We start from the raw sequence: 24,247 nt of genomic DNA on the forward strand, positions 1-24,247 counted from the left end.
AGTATTTTTTTATAAGCATTAAAGAAGAATTTCTCATTTTGACGTCGAGTCCAATGTCTAAATCTGATAATCAATGTGTATTTCGGTTTACAAAACCACTATAGTGTTGGAATTTTATTAATTCTTATGCCATGTTTACACCTGAAAATTATAGTTTGATTTGCTATATCTTTAGCTGAATATCCATGTTTTAGTCTCGATATGTTGTCTTAGAGTAAGTTTTGGTCTCATTTTGGTAATTTTGTTTCTAGTTTGATGTTACTGATGGTCTAAATCTGTTGTATTAACTTGATATGGATTGCCTCCTAATTCTTTTGACCTTTAAAGAATAGTAGGTGAATGTCCATGGTAAGATCGATAATACTATGAACCTGCAAGGATCTTTTCTTAGACCCTTGAAAGTTTATTTTGAGGTGGTCAAAGAGAGGATGATCCTGAGTTTGCAATATATTCCTCTTGAAAGATTGCAAGTCATGTTTGTATTTGTATGTTAATTGTGTAAAAATATCGTCAATCTTGTCGTCATAAATAAGATTACTTGGGCATTTCAAATCTGGAATTACATGTTGCCTTAGAAAATGTCCAGTTCTTCCTGCTTATTTTTTCCTCTCTATTTTGATTGTTGTAAACATCCCCAATATGCTTGGAGGCATAATTTCCTTCTCTTTGTTGATTTGCTATTTGTTCCCTTTTCTATCTTGTTTTGGATTTACTAGTTATGTCGAATTTTCCTTTCTTTTAGATACAAACTTTGATCCAGCCTATTTTTGGTCTGTCACTATTTCTACGTTTCTCTCTTGATTAGTAATATGTTGGACTTATATTCAAATGTCATCTAAGTTCGATAATTGTCTCTTGTCTTATCTATTTGTAAAAACAAAGTTTCTAAGTTCATTTTTTGTGTCGCTTAGGTTGGTTGTTCATTAAGATTTCTTTACCTTTGCTTAAATTCATGTCATTGTCTATGTGTTAGGTATTAACATTTGAACATTTGTTAATTACTTTTCTTTTCTTTTGCATGTGGATATGTTCGAGTCCTACGTGGACTCTTTTTTCTTTGCATGTCTATTGTTGGCCATTGAGGCACAATAATCCCAAGTTGATTTCGAAAGACTAAGTCTAAAAGATAGTCACATAGAAAATGAATACAAGGAGTTGAAAGAGGAACAATAAACTAAAGTCTCGTCTTTGAAGTGGCAAAGTGACTCGAAAGTCTCATTTTTTTATTTTATTTATTTATTGTTGTCTTTTTTATCATTGTTTATTTATTTATTCATTTCATTATTCAGTTATTTTGGCCTAGAAGCCAAAGTTGTATTTAATACAGATGAAGTGAAACTCAAGCCAAAGGTTCGAAAAAATAGTTTAGGACAGGTGAAATTGGGTCAGAAGCCCAATTAGACTAGGACAGGGTGAAGGATTTAGGCTTAAGAACCCAAATCATTTATTTCTTCCCCTCTTTCCCTTTTTCTATCTTTTTTGCTTGCGAACCTAGTTAAACCCCTAACTATGTCGCTAAAAAATAGATTTTGCATAAACTTTCAAAATACTCCTTAATCAATTTATTTTCAACGCCCGACCGTTTCTTTTAGAAGTTAGTCAAAAGAAAATTATTTTTAAAATAGTCCGGATAACCGCAAGTTAGCGGACATTTTAGGTGCCTTTAAAACCTTCCTAAAATGTTAATAGGAACCACTTGCCTAGAATCTCTAAACTTGAATTGTTTTTTCTATTTGAATCATTTGAAGGTTTTCTTAATTTTTTCAAATAAATTAAGTGACGACTCTCAAAAGTCAATATTTCGGCAAAATATGGAGTAATGTAAGAATTTGTATAAGTTTCTTAAAGAACATCTCTACTACACAATCTAAGATATGAAAGAAGAAAATCATTTCTCAAATACCCTGTAGCTTCTCGAAGAAAAGTATAGACGTCTATATCCCGTTCTACATGACTCTACTAGACACAACTCATAGACACCCTAGGACACTTGAACCTTGTGCGCTAATACCAAGTTTGTCATAATCTGAGCCTACTCCCTAGTCATAATACAGTGCTTAGAATCCCAATTTATCCTAAGCTAACTCATGTACTAGTGTGTTGCTTGAGCAACTTATTTAAAACATATATAAAAGCACAACCGACTAAATGAAAGCATAATCACTGTGAAATAAGTTGTTTAAATACATAATTGTTCAAAAATTACAATACTAAAATCCAAAAGAATGAGAAACTAAAAACTACATACAATGACTCTAATAGACTATCTATGAAGCCTCTACTGATACTGACTACGGGTAGCTAGGACATGATCCCAACTATCCCTAATTAATACATACGAATAAGAAAATACAATACAAGAACTGCAACAAACTTGAGTCCTTGAAATAAGACAACTCATCACCTGTTGGTTGGAAGCTATAAATTTTCTAAACTTGATGTGTAGGCTACATGTGGTACCTACATCATAAATCCATATAGCCACAGACACATATATATGGTCAGTACTCCTGGAAAAAACTGAGTATGTGAGATATGCACTAGTCATGAAAATACTTTAAAGCATACTTTAAAACTGAGGACGTAAGTTATTTGCTGAAACATACATTTAAAACATGTATGTATGTGAAAACTATAAGGCATAGTAAAATTTTTAAATCATGAGCTAAAATATTTTTGTGAACTGGGAAGTGCTAGAAACATAAATACTATATGTAAATATCATGTTAAAGCTAAATATGTTGTAAAACTGTACTGAGCGTCATGTTTGAATACTTAGTATGAAGGCTTGAACATGAAAATCAAATGCAAGACCAAGTATAAACATGTACTGAAATAATTTGAATAATTGGATAACTTATATACTGATCACTTGGTCATACAAATCTGAACTAAGCATAATATGAATACTAAATTGAAACTGTGGGAGCTAACTACAATCGACATAGCCCAACCTAGGCTAATCGAGGCCAAAACTGTAATCCTAGTTGGAAAGATGTTGGTAACTTGCTAATAATACAAACACTGACTAGCGTGGATCCACTAAACTGATGTCCCGAAGGACTAGGGTGTCAAGTCTAAACTTATGAGTGACCACTAAGAGAGTATCAACCCTATACTAGAAGAAACACCTCTCAGAACCTATGCTGGTTACATAGTTTTGGAACTTAGGAACTACTACTAAAGTTCTCACCCTTAACTGGCAGGTGAACTTTCATCCCTAGATTCGCACGATGCTACTTTATACTCCTAATAGAATTGACAAAGAAGCATAAATTGGTATATGTACTAATAACTGATATGCTCAAGTCATGGTATTTGGAAAATAATAGTGCATGTATAATCTAAAGTATTTAAAACCATGTAAATTGATCATAATAAGGGAATTTCATGAATAAAGCCCAAAAATTCAACTATTGATCATAATAAGGAGATTCATGATTCTTGAACATAGGAGGATGCCATTATTATGGGAAAATATGTATTCATGATTTAATTACAAAATAATCTGAAGAAATAAGGGAAAACTCATATAGCATGATCATATGCTTGAAATTTTAGGGTAATATCATGTAAATCATAAATGGACATGAGAATAGCATGAATGATAGAATATTCATTAAAGCATGCTTATGAGTAAAAAAAAATATATCATGGGGAATTGAATTTTAAACATAAAGTAACAATGTGGGTAAAACCCTATTTTTAAAGATCATAAAATTCATGGAAAAAAAATCATAACTTGGGCATGATGATGAAAATATATCCTCATTGGATACCCACATACCTGATTACTTTTGATTTTTGAATTGAAGTTTTGAGGATTTGGACTTGAAGATGAAAACCCTAATTTCTTGCTTTAGAGAAGAGAAAGTCGCATGTCTATTGAGTAATTTTGGTGTTGTATTAAGAATGTGAGATTTAGGTTGTTTGGCTTTTATTTAGCCTTAAAATACCCTAAATGACGTAGTTTTAGAATTAAAGAGTGGGAAAATACCAAAAAAAACCCTTAGAAACCGTCTTGAAGTCGCCTAGAAGCAGTCTCGATGACATAGGTCATGACTTAGAGGATTTGGACACGAGTCGTGACTTAAGTCGTGGTTATAAGCCCCATTTCAGCCTCTACTATCCAGAGTACGACTCCCTCCTAACGACCCATAATGTTTGATTACGAGACGTAGACTAGGCATCTTTGACAGTGCTTCAGTATTTTGGCCATAACTTTTTACCTCGATATTAGATTAAGGCGATATTTGTATCGTTAGAAAGATAATTTAATTATCTATCTGATGGTGTGTCATGGTATCAAAAATTATTAATAACTCAAAAAATATGCTTGTTTGAAGATGACTATAGTTATATACTAAAAAAGAATTTAATCGCTAAGAGATGTTTTGACTTGTCTATAAGCTAGGAGCTATTTGGGGTCTTAATTATGTCTAAATCACTAATAAAATTATCAAAATATGAGGTTTGATTTTTCATGAACTTAAAGCATGGTTTTAACATTGTCTTGGATTTTCGTGGTGACATATTAATTTAGAAAATAAAATTAGAAAAAGGCCCTACAGGGTTCAAACTGGTGACTCTTGATCTGCAGCCAAATGCTCTACCATTGATCTAAGGACTCTCATTATATGTATTAAATATTAATTTTCTCCACACTTATGAAAATATCTCATTTATTTTTCACATTACTCGATGCATAATTTATAAAATATAATAAAAAAGACCCTACCAAGATCAAACTAGTGACCTCTTGATCTGCAGTAAAATAATCTACCATTAAGCTAAGGAACTTTGTAATAAATATTAAATATTAGTTTCCTTCTACATTTATAAAAGTATCATAAATTTTTGGCATATATTTTGATGCTTCGTTTAGAATAAAATAATAAGGGCCCTACCAGGCTCGAACTGGTGACCTCTTGATCTGCAGTCAAATGCTCTACCGAGCTAAGAACCTTTGTTGTATTTACTGAATACTAATTTCCTTTAACATATATTATAAGATCTCATAGCATTTTTTCATATTTCTCAATGCTTAGTTTAGAAAAAAAATAAAAAGGGCCCTGCCAAATTTGAACTAGTGACCTCTTGATCTCTAGTAAAATACTATACCACTGAGCTACAAACTCTTTCAATATGTATCTACTATTAATTTATTTTCACATTTATGGGAGGATCTCATTCATTTTCCCACATTTCTCTGTGCTTAATTTAGAAATAAAATAAAACAGTCCTACCAGATTCGAACTAGTGACCTTTTGATCTGCAGTCAAATGCTATAGCTGAGCAAAGGACCCTTGTTATATGTATTAAATATTAATTTAATTCCATATTTATGAAAGAATTCGATTCATTTTTCACATTTCTCGATGCTTAATTTAGAAAATTAAATTAAGAAAGGGCCCTACCAAGTTCAAACCAATAACCTCTTGATCTGCAGTCAAATTCTCTACCACTGAGCTAGCGACCCTTGTTATATGTATTAAATATTAATTTTATTCCACACTTGTGAAAAGAACTCATTCATTTTTCACATTTTTCGGTGCTTAATTTAGAAAAAAAAAAGCCCTATCAGGTTTGAACTGGTGACCTCTTGACTTACAGTCAAATGATCTACCACTGAGATAAGGACCTTTATCATATGTATTAAATATTAGGTCAATTTTCACACATCCCAATAGTTTAGTATGTAATTACATAAAATCTCAACTATTTTCATATTTACGTAAAATCTCAATTTTGTGTTCATTATCGTGGTACATAGCTAAGATTCGCGATACATCACCATATGATAAATAACTACCGATATATAACTATTTAAGTATTAATATCATATAGATACAAAAGTCTTATGTATCAGTAGTAAAAAAGCATTTTGATACTTGATTTTCTTAGATTTTCAATTTATTATGTATCTTTAACGTAATATTCGATGAGATACATAATTTTTATACATTTTATTACAAGATGCATCATTATTATATATCTCCTAACTCTCTTAAAAGATATATTATTCTTATGTATCTTTAATAATATCATCATCTATAGATGCAATATCCGGAGAGGATCAAGAAGGAAACTCCGTTGCCGCCGTCACTATTGTCGGAGAGTCCCACCAACTCCAACTTTCAGTAAGTCAAGTGAAGAAAATCATGAAACTGGAAAAATACATGAACAAGGTTGAGAATGATAGTGATGGATGAACTAAGGTTGTTTATGTTAGCGGACCTGATGGTGCGACTGTTTTTGGTGGTTCACATATCGGCGACAGTGGCGATCATGGTAAAAACTGAATAAGAATGTTAAATGGACTTTTCTCTTCATAATTTCCTTGATTTTTGGCTTCATTTAAGGAGAATTAGGCATTAAAATGGAGATGTAGGATATGTATCTGATCGTTGGAGAGAGAAAATGTAAAACTTTTATAATTAGTTCTGAGGGATGAAATAATATGTTTATAATATTAATTTCTTTCCAAATTTATGATATAAACTCATTTTTGCTATATTTTTCTATGGTTGATTTAGAAATAAAATAAAAGAATTTTACCAAGTCCGAAATGGTGACCTTTTGATCTACAGTCAAATGCTCTAGCTGCGCTAAGGACCCTTGTTATCTGTATTAAAGATTAATTTCATTCCAAATTTATGATATAATCCCATTCATTTTTTCCACATTTCTCGATGCTCAATTTGGAAGATAAAATTATAAAAGGCCCCTACTTGATTCGAACTAGTGACCTCTTGATCCGCAGTCAAATGCTCTATAACTGAGCTAAGGACCTTTGTTATATGTATTAAATATTAATTTTTTCCTCACATATTAAAAGATCTCATTCATTTTTTTTATATTTCTCGGTGATTAATTTAGAAAATAAAACAAAAAGGGTCCTACCACGTTCGAATTAGTGACCTCTTGATCTACAGTAAAATGATCTACCATAGAGCTAAGGACCTTTGTTATCTGTATTGAATATTAGTTTCTTTCTACATTAATAAAAGGATCTCATTAATTTTTGGCACACTTATCAATGCTTCATTTAGAAATAAAATAAAAAGGGCCTTACCATATTCAGACTAGTGACCTCATGATATGCAGTCAAATGCTCTGAGCTAAGTACCCTTTTTATACTTATCGAATATTGATTTCCTTCAAAATCTATGATAGGATCTCATACCATTTTTTCATATTTCTCGGTGCTTAGTTTAGAACTAGAATTAAAAACGTCCTGCCAAATTTGAACTAGTGACCTCTTTATCTTCAGTCAAATACTCTGTCACTTAGCTAAGGACCCCTGTTATGTTTTTCTAATATTAATTTATTTTCACATTTATAGAAGTGTCTCATTCATTTTTCCACATTTTTCTGTGCTTGATTTAGAAATAAAATAAAATGGTCTTACCAGGTTCGAACTAGTGACCTCTTTAGCTGCAGTCAAATGCTCTAGTTGAGCTAAGGACCCTTGTTATATGTATTAAATATTACTTTCCTTCCAAATTTAAGAAATCATCCCATCCATTTTTTACATTTTTCGATGCTTAATTTAAAAATAAAATTTAAAAAGGCCCTACCAGGGTTGAACTGGTGACCTCTTAATCTGCAGTTAAATGCTCTACCACTAAGCGAAGGACCCTTGTTATATGTATCTAATATTAATTTCCTTCTATATTTATGAAATAATCTCATTTCTTTTTCTACATTTCTCTGTGCTACATTTAGAAATAAAATAAAAGGGTTTACCAAGTCTGAACTCATAACCTTTTCATCTACAGTCAAATGCTCTAGTTGAGCTAAGGGACCTTGTTATCTGTATTAAAGATTATTTTCATTTAAAATTTATGAATGAATCCCACTCGTTTTTCCTCATTTCTCGATGCTTAATTTGGAAGATAAAATTAGAAAAAGGCCCTACTAGGTTCTAACTGGTGACCTCTTGATCCGCAGTCAAATGCTCTATGACTGAGGTAAGGACACTTGTTATATGTATTAAATATTAATTTTTTTCCACACTTATGAAAATATCTCATTCATTTTTTCATATTTCTTGGTGATTAATTTAGAAAATAAAATATAGAAAGGTCCTATCAGGTTCGATCTAGTGACCTCTTGGTTTGCAACAAAATGATCCACCATAGGGCGAAGAACCGTTGTTATATATATATATTAGTTTCATTATACATTTATAAAAGGATATCATAAATTTTTGGCACACTTCTCGATGCTTCATTTAAAAATAAAATTAAAAAGGCCCTACCAGTTTCGAACTGTAGACCACTTGATCTGTAGTCAAATGCTCTACCACTGAGCTACGGACCCTTTTTGTAATTATATAATATTAATCTTATTCAACATCTTTGATAGTATCTCATATCATATTTTCATATTTTTCAGTGCTTAGTTTAGAAATAAAATAAAAAGGGCCCCGCCAAATTTGAACTAGTGACCTCTTAATCTTCAGTCAAATACTCTACCACTGATCTAAGGACTCTTCTTATATGTATCTAATATTAATTTTGTTAACATTTATGAAAGGATCTCATTCGTTTTTCCACATTTCTCTGTGGTTGATTTAGAAATAAAATAAAATGGTCCTGCCAGGTTCGAACTGGTGACTTCTTGATCTGCAGTCAAATGCTCTAGCTGAGGTAAGGACCCTTGTTATATGTATTAAATTCTAATTTTCTTCCAAATTTAAGAAAGCATCCCATTCATTTTCCACATTTCTTGATGCATACTTTAGAAAATAAAATTTAAAAAAGGCCCACCAGGGTCGAACTGGTGACCTCTTGATCTACATTCAAATGCTCTACCACTAAAATAAGGACCATTGTTATATGTATTAAATATTATTATTATTCCACACTTGTGAAAAGAACTCATTCATTTTTCACATTTCTCGGTGCTTAATTTAGAAAAAAAAAAGGTCCTATTAGGTTCGAACTGGTGACCTCTTGACTTGTAGTCAAATTATCTACCACTAAGATAACAAACTTTATTATATGTATTAAATATTAGGTTAATTTTTATAAATCCCAATAGTTTAGTATGTAATTACATACACTCTCAACTATTTTCAAATTTACGTAAAATCTCAATTTTTCATTAGTACAAAAAGTATTTCGATACGTGATTTTTGTAGATTTCACTTTATTATGTATCTGTAACCTAATATTCGGTAAGATATATAACTTTTGTATATTTAGTTATAAGATATGTCATTCTTATGTATCCCTGAACTCTCTTAACAGATATATCATTCTTATTTATATTCAATAATATCATCATCTATAGACACAATATCTGGAGAGGATCAAGAAGGAAACTCTGCCGCCGCCGTCACTGGCGTCAGAAAGTCCCATCAACTCTAGTTTTTAGCAAGTCGAGTAAAGAAAATCATGAAGTTAGTGGTTTAGAATGGTAGTGATGGATGAACAAAGGTTGTTGATGTTAGTGGACCTGATGATGTGACTGTTTCTAGTGGTTAACGTAGTGGTGGCGGTTGTGGCGGTCGTGGTGAACACTGCACAAGAATGTTAAATAAAGTTTTCTCTTTATAATTTCCTTGATTTCAGGATTTGTTTGAGTAGCATTAGGTATCGTAATGGGATGTGACTTATGTATCTGATAGTTGGAGAGCGAAAGCGTGAGAAGAGATTTTTATAATTAGTTATGAGGGCTGAAAATTTAAGTAATATTAGTAATTTAAGGTATAGTTTTAAGTAATTTTTCCTAAATATTAAATTCTTTCTACATTTATTAAAGAACCTCATTTATTTTTTGCACATTTCTCGGTGCTACTTCGTTTAGAAATAAAATAAAAAGGGCCCTACCAGGTTCAAACTGGTGACCTCTTGATCTGCAGTCAAATGCTCTACCACTAAGCTAAGAACCCTTGTTATATTTATCAAATATTAATTTCCTTCAACATCTATGATAGGATCTCATATCACTTTTCCATATTTCTTGATAGTTTAGAAATAAAATGAAAAGGGCCCTAACAAATTTGAACTAGCGACCTCTTGATCTTCATGTGAAATGCTCTACCATTGAGCTAAGGACCCTTGTTATATGTATCTAATATTAATTTCTTTCCACATTTATGAAGGAATCTCATTTCTTTTTCTATATTTGTCTATGCTTGATTTAGAAATAAAATAAAAGGGTTTTACCAAGTATGAAATGGTAACCTTTTGATCTGCAGTCAATAGCTTTAGATGCGCTTAGGACCCTTGTTATCTGTATTAAAGATTAATTTCATTCCAAATTTATGAATGAATCCCATTTATTTTTACATATTTCTCGATACTTAGTTTGAATGATAAAATTAGAAAAGGACCCTACTAGGTTCGAAATGGTGATCTCTTGATCCGCAGTTAAATGATCTATGACTAAGATAAGGACATTTATTATATGTATTAAATATTAATTCTTTTTCACACTTATAAAAATATCTCATTCACTCTTTCATATTTCTCAGTGATTAAAGTAGAAAATAAAATAAAGAAAGACCCTATCAGGTTCAAACTGGTGATCTCTTGATCTGCAGTAAAATGATCCACTATAGAGTTAAGGACCTTTGTTATATGTATTAAATATTAGTTTCCATCTGCATTTATAAAAATATCTCATTACATTTTGGCACACTTCTCGATGCTTTATTTAAAAATAAAATAAAAAAGGCTCTACCAAGTTCAAACTAGTGACCTCTTGATCTACAGTCAAATGCTCTACCACTGAGCTACGGAACCTTGTTGTACTTATCGGATATTAATTTTCTTCAACATTTTTGGTAGGATCTCATATCATTTTTCCATATTTTTTGGTGCTTAGTTTAGAAATAAAATAATAAGGGCCCTTCCAAATTTGAACTAGTGACCTCTTGATCTTTAGTCAAATACTCTACTACTGAGCTAAGGACAATTGTTATGTGTATCTAATATTAATTACTTTTCATATTTATGGAAGGATCTCATCCGTTTTCCCATATTTCTCTTTGCTTGATTTAGAAATAAAATAAAATGATCCTACCAAGTTCAAACTGGTGACCTCTTGATCTGCAGTCAAATGCTCTAGATGAGCTAAGGACCCTTGTTATATCTATTAAATAATAATTTCCTTCCAAATTTATGAAAGCATTCCATTCATTTTCCCATATTTCTCATTGCTTAATTTAAAAAATAAAATTAAAAAAGGGCCCTACCAGGGTCGAACTGGTGACCTCTTGATCTGCAGTCAAATGCTCTACCACTAAGCTAAGGACCCTTGTTATATGTATTAATCAATAATTTCTTCCACACTTATGAAAAGATCTCATTCATTTTTTCACATTTCTCAGTGCTTAATTTAGAAAAAAAAAGGTCCTATTAGGTTTGAACTATGACCTCTTGACTTGCAGTCAAATAATCTACCACTAAGCTAACGACCTTTATAATATGTATTAAATATTAGGTCAATTTTCATAAATACCAATAATTTAGAATGTAAATACCTAAAATCTGTAAGACCCCGCAAAATCCTAAGCTTAATTCAGTCCTTTAGGCTTGTCAAGGGGTCCTAGACTTAGAATATTTTAGTTAAGTACTCAGACTTAGTGTCATTTTATCCTACAAAGGTTGGAAATATTATTTCACGATCTTTACATCCATTAAATGTTGATGTTTAGGTTGATTCATGATCAGCAATATCCATAGGTGCTCCGGGATAAGTTGTGGATTTTTCGAACTTCGTTTGAAGCTCCTTTGGAATCCTAAAATAGTGGATCAACGCAATCTTGGCGTGCTGCATCGACTATCAGTTTGATTAATATTTTTCCCAACTACCTGTGTCCAATTCCAATTAATCAATGCAAACATGGTGCAACACGTTGGCTATCGCATCGATGTCATTGATGCACCGCATCGACCTACACATGGGTAGCCCAGTTTTCAGTCATTAAAAGACCGCGTTCTTGAGCATATTTGGGTGTTTTCCCCACGTCCTTCATCCCTCAAAACAAAAAATTAATCCCTTTGGAGAGCAAATATACCTATTCATTCTCCAATTAGCTCAAGAACAAAACCCTAGGGGCCCAAATTTCAAATCAAGAACTCAAGATTCAACCATAAACTTTTAGAAATTCTTCAACAAAGGTATGTGAAGTAATCATCCAAGGGTCTCTTTAACCCTTGGAGTCCAAGAATCGGTTTTTAAACTTCAAGTATATGAATTTCATGAATACCATGATGGGTTTGATAATATTCATGTTTATAATAATTATTTGAGTTTCAAATCCATGTGTTATGCTAAGTTTCATATGGAGTTTATTGATTTATATGTATTACTATGTGAGATCATGTTAAAGCCTTCAAAATGTGAATTTGATGATTGAATTGTGTGCTCACATGTTGATTAGTATTATGCGCATGTTCTATGCCTTTCAATTGTTTGATAAATTGTTACATGTGAACTATTAAGAGAATGATATCATGTAAGTGTTTGTTAAAATACCCCAATGAATAAATGATGATCAATTTTATAGTTTTCATGTTTCATATTTATGCCATGTCAATTAGTTTATGCTATCGAGTCCTCGGGGTACTTGTACCCAATAATTTAGATGATTACCTAGAGCCATGGTCAGTCATAGAACAGTATCAATCACGTCATAATTATTAGTACTCTCAGTCAGTTACAGAGCTCAGGAAAACTCAGTAGATTCAGTAGTAGTTCAGTCTAACTCAATATTCAATTCAGACCTTAGTAAACTTTAACAGTTAACAGAATTCAATAGTATTTTATCAGTAAATGGAATTCAATGCAATCAGTTCAGTTAAGATAAATAGTAATCTCAGTAACCATTCAGTCCAGCCTAGTATAGACTAGAAATCAGTTCAGTGTCTATTCAGTTGGGAGTAGGATTCAGGACCGAGTTAACCCAGGGATGGGGGCATTCCTATCAGTAGAGGGTTTGACCCTTAGAAGCAATCCCTATATTACAGAACTACATAGCCAGCGTAGGTTGAGATATCTTCCTGTCAGATATTATAAGGGTTGATACTTCTCATTCGAGTCATCCTACCAGCGAGGGTTGATGAAAGATCTTCCTATCTGAGAGGGTTAACTCACAGATTGTCCTTACCCATGGCATGGTATTGACACCCTTCCAACTAGGTTTATAGGTTAGACTCTAAATCAGTTAGAGAAGGGGCATGCCGATTAAATGATTACCTCTCACAGTCTTAATTTCAGTCTCAGTCTCATAATAGAACTCAGTCCAGTTCTCTCTATCCAGAACTATCAGATATAGTCACTCAGCTTAGTATGAAACTCAGTATAGTTCTCCAGAATTTAAGACTATCAAATACAATCACCCAGTCATCAGTTATACAGTATCAGTTATCCAGTAAATCTATTGATCAATATTCAGACTCAGTGTTCGGTGTTATCACGATCTCAGTTATAGTCTATGTATTCATGCATGTACTCTTACTCAGTCATACTTATGTTATTTAGTTATTATTGTGCATGCATATATAACCATGCATTTTTTCCTACCTCACTGAGTATACCAGCACATTCAAAGTACTGACGCATGTTTTTTATACTATGATGTCTTGTATCATAGGTTTCGATGCATAAGCTCCAGAGCACCCCTAGTAGACCAGACTTTCAGCATTCAGTTTAGTGATGAGTCCTCATAGTTTGAGGACATGAGTTCTATTTACAGTATTTCAGTTTATATCAGTAGACAAAGTTAGTTAGGGACTTGTCCCATCAACTCCACAGTTTAGACAGGTAGAGGCTTCCCACACTAGAGTATTTTAGAAAGTTATTCAGAGTTTAGTTTTGGTATTTAATATCACATTCAGTATTATTCATTATTATTTACATATTGAACCTTATGGCATGTTTTTGCCTAATTCCACATATTATTTAGTATTATTGTTCAGTTATTGTAGAAGGTATCAGTCATGGGTTAGGTTGTGGTCCTTCAGGATTATATGCACCGTTTAGTGTCTAGGATACAGAGTTGGGGCATTACAAACTTGGTATCAGAGCCTAAGGTTCAATATTGTCCTAGAAATTCTAGAAGCCATATCTAGTAGAGTCTTATGCATTGGTGTGTTGTGCACCACACATATGGACAGGAGGATATGTGATGTTTTAGGAACAGTTTCCCCTCTTTCAGTATTCATATCGTATGAGTGAGCATGAGCTCCAGTTACACTCTCTTTCTAATCCTAGCTTCTTTTCTGTTTATATAATATGCCTCTAAAGAGGACTCAGGAAAGAGGAACGGGAGATCATTCAGCCCCTTAGCTCATCCATCTAGACCCTTTGGGCGAGCATGTCTCCCACGTGGATTTCAAATCAACCTTCACCACCTTAGCTCATTCTGTAGTAGCCCAAAATGAATGTTCAACTATGGTTTTGACCAATCCAGTGGCCAATACTTCTAATTCCAGTATTCGAGACTTCATACAAATAAACCCTCCATCGTTTATAGGGTCTAAGTCAGATGAGGACCCTTAGAAATTTCTTGATCAAGTGTAAAAGGTTACCGATATCATAGGGTGACTGCTATTGAGAGAACTGACTTGGCCGCATAACAGTTACAGGATATGACTCACTTATGGTTTGAATAGTAGAAGGCAGAGAGGGCCGTAGATATAGGGTCTATAGAATGGGAGAAGTTTGCAATTGTTTTTTGGGATAGGTTCTTTCCGCTAGAGCTGAGGGAAGCAAAGTTTTTAGAGTTTATAAACCTGAAGTAGGGAAATATGATAGTGCAGGAGTATTCTCTTAAGTTTACTCAGTTAGCCAGATATGCCCCATATGTTATAGTCGATAGTAGAGCGAAGATGAGTAAGTTCGTATTAGGAGTGCTTAGCAGTGTGGTCAAAGAGTGTAGGACCACAATACTTATTAAGGAGATGGATATATCCAGACTCATAGTCTATGCTCAACAGATGGAGGAGGCCAAGAATAAAGAGAAAGAGAGGGAGAATAAGAGAGCAAGAATATGTAGTTTTAATCACGCTCAGCCTAAGTCAGAGGGTGGGAATCATTCTCAGTTCTGCCTGAAATCCTTAGTTCCAGCTCCTTCCTCAGCCAGTGCTCTAGTACCAAAATTTAGAGATGGCAATCGAGACAGGGCATTAGGCCCTAAGCCCCAGGGTAGTGTTAGCAGTGCCCGAACCAATCCCCTTTGCTAGAAGTGCAGCAGAAACCACAGGGTATCTACAGAGCTAGAAGTAATGTGTGTTTCAAATATAAAAAGTCAAGCCACAGAGTCAAATAGTGTCCTCAGGTGGGTTCTCAGAGTCAGTATAACCGTCTCCCAGCTCAGTCCGGTCGCTCGAATTAGCATGGTGCCTCTTCCAGTGCCACCAGTGGGCAGCGCCCAAATAAACTCTATGCTCTTCAGTCTCGACAGGATCAGGAAAGTTCTCTTGATGTTGTCACTGGTACATTATAAGTTTTCTATTTGCATAGTTACATTTTGCTAGATCTAGGAGCTTCTTTGTCTTTTGTTACTCTATATATAGCAGTTGATTTCAGCGTCAGTCCCAAAATTCTAGTAGATCCCTTCTCAGTTTCCACCCCAGTGGGTAAATCTATCATAGCCCGACGGGTATACAGGAACTATCCGATTATGATATCTCAGAAAGTCACTTCAGTAGACTTAGTCGAATTAGAGATGACTAAATTTGATGTCATTCTCGGCATGGATTGGCTTCATTCCTGCTATGCCTCAGTCGACTGCAGAAATAGAATTGTCCAATTTTAGTTTCTGAATGAACCCATCCTTGAGTGGAAAGGTAGTGCTTCAGCATTTAGGGGTCAACTTATTTCTTACCTTTGGGCTAGAAAGATAATATCTAGGGGATGTGTCTACCATCTCATTTGAGTCTAGGACTCTAGTTTAGAAACCCCTACTTTGAATCTATGTCAGTAGCATATTAATTCCTAAATTTATTTCCCGAAGATCTTCTCGGGTTCTTCCCAAAAAGGAAATTAATTTCAGAATCAATCTTCTCCCAGATACTCACCCATATCTATCCTTCCATATAGAATGGCTCCAGTAAAACTTAGAGAATTAAAGAAACAGTTAAAGGATCTCTTAGATAAGGGATTCATCAGACCCAATATGTCCCCGTGGGGTGTACCAGTGTTATTCGTGCATAAAAAAGACGGTTCTCTCAGAATGTGTATAATTACCGTTAGTTAAACAAAGTTATGGTCAAGAACAAGTATTCACTCCCCAAAATCGATGACTTATTTGACCAACTTTAGGGTGCTAGTTATTTCTCTTTGATAAACCTCAGCTCAGGCAATCATCAGCTCAGAGTCAGGGTAAGTGACATCCAAAAAATAGGTTTTCAAACTCGGTACGGTCACTTCGAATTCTTAGTCATGTCTTTTGGTCTTTCCAATGCCTCAGTAGCCTTCATGGACTTGATAAACCGTGTGTTCAAGCAGTACTTGGACATGTTTGTCATAGTCTTCATAGATGATATTCTTGTTTACTCCCGTAGTGAACACGATCATGCAGACTATCTCATAATAGTATTGCATACTCTCATAAACCAACTACTATTCACCAAATTCAGTAAGTGCGAATTTTGGCTAAGGTTAGTAGAATTCCTTGGCCATATAATTCTCGGTGATGGCATTAGATTTGATTGCCAAAAGACCAAAGCAGTGAGAAACTAGACCAAGCCCATATGTCTGTCAGATATCAGGAGTTTTTTGGGTTTGGTTGGCTATTACCGACGGTTTGTTGAGGGATTTTCTTCTATTGCATCCCCTATGTATAGATTGACTCGAATAAAGTCAAGTTCTAGTGGTTAGATTTTTGTGAGAAGACTTTTCAAGATTTGAAGACTTGACTCACTACAGCTCCAGTTTTGACCCTACCAGATGGTTCCAACATTTTTATTGTGTACTATGATGCTTCCAGAGTTGATTGGGTTGTATTTTGATGCAGAGAGCTAAGGTCATAGCCTACTCCTCCAGACAACTTAAGCCTCATAAGAAGAACCATCCTACTCATTATCTTGAGTTAGCAGCAGTAGTTTTTGCCTTAAAGATTTAGAGACATTACTTGTATGGTGTGCATGTTGATGTGCTCACTGATCATAAGAGAATACAGTATGTGTTCTCTCAAAAAGACTTCAACCTCCATCAGAGAAGGTGGTTGGAATTATTGAAAGACTATAACATGAGTGTTCTGTATCATTTGGGCAAGGCCAATGTAGTGGCTGACTCTCTCAATAGAATGTCTATGGGTAGTGTTGTCCATGTTGAGGACAGTAAGAAGAATTTAGCCTAGGAAGTTCATCAGCTAGCCCGACTAGTTGTTCACTTAATCAATTCAGCAGAAGGTAGTGTATGGGTGCAGAGTAGCTCAGAATCATCCCTAGTTTCTGAAGTGAAGGAAAAGCAGGATAAGGATCCCTGTCTATTCCAGTTGAAGGAATCAATCAAAAATCAGAAAGTAGAGGTTTTCTCCCAAGGAAAGATGGTGTAATGCGCTGTCAGGGTCATCTGTGTGTGCCAGGTATAGATGACTTGAGGCAGTGAATTCTTGCAGAAGAGCATGGTGCACGTTACTCTATTCATCCAGGGGCCACAAAGATGTACCATGATTTATGGCAGATCTATTGGTGGAGTGTAATGAAAAGATACATTGCAGAGTTTGTGGCTAAATTCTCAACATGTCAACAGGTTAAGATTGAGAATCAAAAGCCTAGTGGGTCCATGCTGTAGTTCAGTAGTCCCACCTGGAAATGGGAAGAAGTGAATATGGACTTTGTGATGGGTTTGCCTCGTACTCGTCGCCAGCATGATTCAGTTTGGGTCATTGTAGACAGGATGACCAAATCGGCTTATTTTCTTCCAGTTAATACCTCCTATTTAGCCAAGGATTATACCAAACTCTATATCAGGGAGTTGGTCAGATTATATGGTGTTGTATTGTCCATTATCTCAGATAGAGTTACCCAGTTCACCTCTCATTTCTAGAAACCATTCCAAAAGGGTCTTGGTACCCGAGTTCATCTTAGTACAGCCTTTCATCCTCAGAAAAATGGTCAAGCAGAAAGGACCATTCAGACCTTAGAAGATATGTTGCAAGCATGTGCGATAGACTTTAAAGGTAGTTGGGATGACCACTTTCCTTTGATTGAGTTCGCATATAACAACAGTTATTACTTCAGTATTCAAATGACTCCGTTTGAGATGATTTATGGGAGGAGGTTTAGGTTTCTTATTGGTTGGTTTGAAGTGGGTGAGTCCATAGTGGTAGAGCCTGACTTGGTGTTTGATACCTTAGAGAAGGTCCAGTTAATCAGGGAAAGGCTTAAGATAGCTCAGAGCTAACAGAAATCGTACGCAAATGTGCACAGAAAAGATCTCGAGTTTGATATTTGTAACTATGTGTACTTGAAGATCTCTCCTATGAAAGGAGTAAAGCATTTTGGAAAGAAAAGGAAACTAAGTCCCCAATATATCGGTCCTTATCAAACTCTCAGTCGTTTTGGAAAGGTAGCTTACCTTCAAATTTATCTTCTGTTCATACAGTGTTACATGTCTCCTTGCTATAGAAATGAATAGGTGATCAATCGGTTGTAGTCCCTATTTAGGGCATAGATGTTCAGAACAGCCTCTCTTATGAAGAGATCCCAGTTGAAATCCTTGACTATCAGATTCGCAGACTGAGGAACAAAGAAGTTCCTCTCGTCAAAGTTCTTTCATGGATTCAGTCCGTTGAGAGAGATACTTGGGAAGCAGAAGTAGACATGTGCACCAAGTATCCTCATCTATTCTCTACAAATCTAGACTCAGCTCAAGGTAATAGTTTTCTTAAGCTTAATAAGTTTCATATTCAAATTTCAGTTACAAACTTCGTATTAGTTAGCATTGCATGTTCAGTTATACGTTCATGAGCCAGTTCAGTCATGTATCTATGCATCAGATATGCATGTTCAGAATATAGATTTAGTTTACCAGTAATCCTAGTCATGCATTCATGAATCATGTTCAGCTATACTCATACATCAAATATGCATGTTCAGTATGATAATTCAGAATACCAGTAATATCAGTTATGTAGTCATATTCTAGATGTTCATGTCCATATAGTAAGTCAGTCTCTCAGTATTCTTAGTCTCAGCAGTCTTATTCGAGGAAAATGTTCCCAAGGGAGAGATAATGTAAGACCCCGCAAAATCCAAAGCTTAAATCAGTCCTTTAGGCTTGTCAAGGGGTTTCAGACTTAGAATAATTTAGCTAAGTATTCAGACTTAGTGTCATTTTAGCCTACGAAGGTTGGAAATATTATTTTTGGACCTTTACGTCCATTAAATGTTGATGTTTTGGTTGATTCATGACCAGGAATGTCCTTAGGTGTTCTCGGACAAGTTTTAAATTTTTTTGACTTTGTTTGAAGCTCCTTTGGAGTCCCAAAATAGTGGATCAATGAGATCTTAGCGCACCACTTCAACTATCGCATTGATTAATATTTTCTCCAGCTACCAGTATCCAATTCCAGTGAATTGACGCAAACATAGCGCTATGCATTGGCTATCACATCGATGCCAATGACACGCCGCGTCGACCTGCGCGTCGGTAGCCCAGTTTTCAGTCATTAAAAGACCGTGTTCTTGAGCATATTTGGGTGTTTTTCCCATGTCCTTCATCCCTCAAAACAAAAAATTAATCCCTTTGGAGAGCAAATATACCCATTCATTCTCCAATTAGCTCAAGAACAAAACCCTAGGGGCTCAAATTTCAAATCAAAAACTCAAGATTCAACCATAAACTTTTAGAAATTCTTCAACAAAGGTATGTGAAGTAATCATCCAAGGGTCTCTTTAACCCTTGGAGTCCAAGAATTATTTTTTAAACTTCAAGTATATGAATTTCATGAATACCATGATGGGTTTGATAGTATTCATGTTTATAATGATTATTTGAGTTTCAAATCCATGTGTTATGCTAAGTTTCATGTGGAGTTTATTGATTTATATGTCTTACTATGTGAGATCATGTTAAATCCTTCAAATTGTGAATTTGATAATTGAATTGTGTGATCACATGTTGATTAATGTTATGCGCATGTTCTATGCCTTCCAAGTGTTTGATAAATTGTTCATGTGAATTATTAAGAGAATGAAATCATGCAAGTGTTTGTTAAAATGCTTCAATAAATAAATGATGATCAAGTTTATAGTTTTCATGTTTCATGTTTATGCCATGTCTCTTAATTTATGCTATGGAGTCCTCAGGGTACTTGTACCCGATAATTTAGCTAATTACCTAGAGCCATGGTCAGTCATAGAACAGTATCAGTCATGTAACGATCAGTAGTACTCTCAGTCAGTTACAGAGCTCAGGAAAACTCAATAGATTCAGTAGTAGTTCAGTCTAACTCAGTATTCAGTTCAGACCTCAGTAAACTCTAACAGGTAACAGAATTCAGTAGTATTTTGTCAGTAAACAGAATTCAGTGCACTCAGTTCAGTTTAGATAAATAGTTATCTCAGTAACCGTTCAGTCCAGCCTAGTACAGACTAGAAATTAGTTTAGTGTCTATTCAGTTGGGAGTAGGATTTAGCACAGAGTTAATCCAAGATATGGGCATTCCTGTCAGTAGAGGGTTTGACCCTTAGCAGCAATCCCTATATTACAGAACTATGTAGCTAGCGTAGGTTGAGATATCTTCCTGCCAGACATTATGAGAGTTGATACTTCTCATCTGAGTTATCCTGTCAGCGAGGGTAGACGAAAGAGCTTCTGTCAGAGAGGGTTAACTCACATCTTGTCCTTACCCACGGCATGGTATTGACACCCTTCCAACTGGGGTTATAGGTTGGACCCCAAATCAGTTAGAGAAGGGGCATGTCGGTTAGATGATTACCTCTCACAGTCTCAGTTTTAGTCTTAGTCTCAGAATAGAACTCAGTCTAGTTCTACCTATCCAGGACTACCAGACATAGTCACTCAGCTCAGTACGGAACTCAGTATGGTTCCCCAGAATTCAAGACTGTCAGATATAGTCACCCAGTCATCAGTTATACAGTATCAGTTATCCAGAATCTGTTGATCAATATTCAGACACAATGTTTGGTGTTATCACAATGTTAGTTACAGTCTATGTATTCATGTATGTAGTTTTACTCAATCATACTCATGTTATTCAGTTATTATTATGCATGCACATGAAACCATGCATTTCAGCCTACCTCACTGAGCATACCAGTACATTCAAAGTACTGACGCACACTTTTTAACCTATGATGTCTTATATCATAGGTTCTGACGCATGAGCTCTAGAGCACTACTAGTAGACCAGACTTTCAGTATTCAGCGTACTGGTGAGTCCTCATAGTTTGAGGACATTATTTCTATTTACAGTATTTCAGTTTATGTCAGTAAATAGAGTTATTTGGGGACTAGTCCCATTAACTCCAAAATTCAAACAGTTAGAGGCTTCCCAAACTAGAGTATTTTAGACAGTTATTCAGAGTTTGGTTTTGTCTTTCAGTTTTGGTATTTAATACCACATTCAGTATTATTCAGTATTATTTATAGATTGAACCTTATGGCATGTTTCCGCCTAATTCCGCATATTATTTAGTATTATTGTACAGTTATTACAGCAGGTACCAGTCATGGGTTAGCTTGTGGTCCCTCAGGATTATAAGCACTTTATAGCGTCTGGAGTACAGACTCGGGGCATTACAAAATCTCAACTATTTTCATATTTTTGTAAAATCTCTATTTTTTGTTCATTGCCGCGATACATGGCTAAGACACGCGATACATCACCATCTGATACATATGTGCCGAGATATAACTCTTTATGTATTAATATCATAGAGATATATTTAGATACATAAGTCTTATGTATCAGTAGTACAAAAAATATTCCGATACATGATTTTTGTAGATTTTTAATTTATCATGTATCTATAGTCTAATATTCGGTAAGATACATAACTTTTGTATATTTGGTTACAAGATACATCACTTTATTGTGTCTCTAAACTCTCTTAACAGATATATTATTCTTATGTATCTTCAATAATATCATCATCTATAGACACAATATCCGGACAGGATCAAGAAGGAAACTCCACCGACGATGACACTGTCGTCAGAGAGTCCCATCAACTTTAGCTTTTAGTAGGTTGAGTGAAAAAAATCATGAAATTGGACTAGGACATGAACAAAGTTGAGAATGGTAGTGGTGGATGAACTAAGGTTGTTGATGTTAGCGGACCTGATGGTGCAACTATTTTTGGGGGTTCACGTAGCGGCGGCGGTTTTGGCGGTCATGGTGAACACTATATATGAATGTTTAATAGAGTTTTCTCTTCATAATTTCCTTGATTTTAGGTGTATCTGATAGTTGGAGAGAGAAAGTATGAGAAGAGATTTTTGTAATTAATTTTGAGGGTTGGAATTTTAAGTAATATTAGTAATTTAAGGTATAGTTTTAAGTATTTTTATCCTAAATATTAATATCTTTCTACATTTATAAAAGTATTCATTTTTTGTACATTTCTCGGTGCTTTGTTTAGAAAGAAAATAAAAGGACTTTACCAAGTTCAAACTGATGATGACATGACCCAAATCAGGGCCTAGTCGTATCGGGTGCCACAAGTCCAATCCGAATCGGAGACCACCCCTAATACCCAATCATAACTGCCCTGTAACTATGTCGGTTGAATTTTGATCATATAACAAGATAGAACGGTAATAAATCAGAGACATTAATAAAATCCATAACCATAACCAACCAAACATCCAACCAAATATGCAACCGGTGTCAATCCCAATGCCAATATCAATACCAAGGCTGACACTAATACCAACACTACCCATGCCCAAAGTAGTACCACAAAATCTCTAACCGAAAATAAAGAACATTTGATCGGGACATTCCCCTGACCATAGCTAAAACTAAAGTCAATGAAACAAAAGCAATGTAAAGAAGTCCATATCATAAAATGGTGTCTTCCGGAGTATGGAAGCTAACCACTTCAGTCTGACTTTGATCAGTCCTCGAATCCAAGTCATTAAGCAGGAGGAGTAGTATGGTCGATTCCTGCATCGCGTGGGGATACAGCGCCCAAAGACGGTTAGCGTGATGAACGCTAGCATGTACTCGGGAATAAGGATAAAATAATGCCATTATTAAAAACGAAAGTAAACAACCATATGCAATCACATACGTATATACATATATACCATGCTGGGAAAGAAAATCGGGCTTAGCATACATTTAAAACCTTAACCTAGATTGTATAGATTGACCATCCTAAAATCACCCTTGGGCTATATTGGTCCAATGTTGCCCCCTGAACGGGCCCCAGTGTATGTAGCCGCATGAACAGGAGATATCATAGGGGTCGAGAATTCCCGTGTACCCTTCGCCCTCAGTGATACATATATACAAGTATAAACTTAGGGAATTCCCGTGTACCCCATAAGTATATGGTCCCCATGACCAACCCTCATGTCGGCAAACATGAGTTTTCAGTGTTCGTCCATCAGACTCACACCTTCACGGTTAGCTATCATAATCTTTCATTATTGCCCAATTAAAACCTTTAGCACATAATCAAACCACCACCATAATTTAATTATCAAGGCATTATGAAGTGGTCGTCATACCGACTATAGCTTGCAAGCAGTGTCATTAGCCAACACTTAGGAGATTCCCATGTACCCCACAAGGTTTTTAATTAAACCAAAGCCATGGCCACCAAGGACTTTTCAATCTATTTAAAATCAACCAAACCAATTTAAGTTTCATTACCATATTATGCAATGCAAAGATTTCAATAAAAGTCAAACTAAGTGACAAAATCATTCTCATTGGCATTTTATCAAACATGTTGAGGGCATATAGTTTCCAAAACCAAAATCAAGAATCAATTGACCATTCCCATGTAACCACATGTTCAAACCACCATTATAACATGAAAACCAGAAGAAAGCATGGAAAAACATTATCCAACCAAGAACAATCCAAAACCCCAACATATATTTCAAAACAAAATATTACCATAATAATACAATGAAAACCATTCATTAAAACATGCTTTTAGTTGAACTAAAAATGAGGGAAGAGTAACATGCCTTAAACACTCAGAAAGACGGAGAGAAACCATCCTTCAGAGCCTTAATTAGTCACCTTGAAGAAACCCTAGACTTTTCTTGAATCAAGAGCTTGAGAGAGATTTAA

The 24,247-nt window shown here is 34.8% G+C and overlaps 2 non-coding genes across 2 annotated transcripts; both read right to left on the minus strand.

Annotated features, from left to right (window-relative positions):
* Positions 1-9,829: 9,829 nt before the first annotated feature.
* TRNAC-GCA lies at positions 9,830-9,901 on the minus strand. Its single transcript has one exon. It is a non-coding gene; the product is annotated as a tRNA-Cys (tRNA).
* A 1,298-nt stretch (positions 9,902-11,199) lies between these two features.
* Positions 11,200-11,271, minus strand: TRNAC-GCA. The gene has a single exon. It is a non-coding gene; the product is annotated as a tRNA-Cys (tRNA).
* Positions 11,272-24,247: the final 12,976 nt, after the last annotated feature.

The sequence above is a fragment of the Capsicum annuum genome, chromosome 6 (genome assembly GCF_002878395.1).
Source record: "Capsicum annuum cultivar UCD-10X-F1 chromosome 6, UCD10Xv1.1, whole genome shotgun sequence".
Lineage (NCBI taxonomy): Eukaryota > Viridiplantae > Streptophyta > Magnoliopsida > Solanales > Solanaceae > Capsicum > Capsicum annuum.